This window comes from Otolemur garnettii, unplaced genomic scaffold (assembly GCF_000181295.1).
Source record: "Otolemur garnettii isolate 467f Iridium unplaced genomic scaffold, OtoGar3 scaffold00218, whole genome shotgun sequence".
Taxonomy (NCBI): Eukaryota; Metazoa; Chordata; class Mammalia; order Primates; family Galagidae; genus Otolemur; species Otolemur garnettii.
In genome coordinates, this window is record NW_003852613.1 from 396,671 (window position 1) to 397,715 (window position 1,045).

Consider the following 1,045-nt stretch of genomic DNA (forward strand, 5'->3'; position numbering starts at 1 on the left):
CTTGAGGCTCTGTCTAAAAAAAAAGCTCCTAGTTTAATTTCTAGATCAGGGAAAGAATATTTATTCTTTTTTATAGAAAAACAAATTTTTTATAGCAGTATTATAATATAAAATTAAACTATTCAAGTGCGGTGGTAGTAATTAAGTTCATAATAGAACAGCCTTGTGGTAGTAATTAAGTTCATAATAGAACAACCTTGGCCAGAAACCAGGCAAATTAAAATCACTGACTGCTGGCTCGGCGCCTATAGCTCAACCGGCTAAGGCGCAGTTCACCTACACCTAAGGTGGCGGGTTCGAATCCCCAGCCCGGACCCTCCAAACAACAATGATGGCTGCAACCAAAAAATAGCCGGGCGTTGTGGCGGGTGCCTGTAGTCCCAGCTACTTGGGAGGCTTGAGCCCAAGAGTTCCCAGGAGCTGTGAGCTATGATGCAATGGCACTCTACCCAGGGCAACAGAGTGAGAAACTATCTCAAAATAAATAAATAAATAGTAAAAAAAAAAAAGAAAAAAGAAAAAAAAGAACAGTCTGGGCAGCGCTTGTGGCTCAGTAGGTAGGGCGTCAGCCCCATATACCAAGGGCGGGAGGTTTGAACTCGGCCCCAGCCAAACTGAAACAAAAAAATAGCTGGGCGTTCTGGCAGGTGCCTGTAGTCCCAGCTACTTGGGAGGCTGAGGTGAGAGAATTGCTTTTGCCCAGGAGGTGGAGGTTGCTGTGAGTTATGACACCATGGCACTCTACCAAGGGTAATAGGGTGAGGGTAACAGGCTATGTAGTCAGACACGGTAGCTGATAGCTCATGTCTGGAATTGTAGCACTCTGGAGTTCAAGACAGCCTGAGCAAGAGTGAGAACTAGTCTCTATTAAAAATAGAAAAAAAAAATTTAGTAGCTGGGAGTCGTGGCGGGTGCCTGTAGTCCCAGCTACTTGGGAGGCTGCGACAGGAGAATTGCTTGAGCCCAGAAGTTGGAGGTTGCTGTGAACTGTGATGCCACAGCACTCTACCCAGGGTGACAGCTTGAGGCTCTGTCTAAAAAAAAA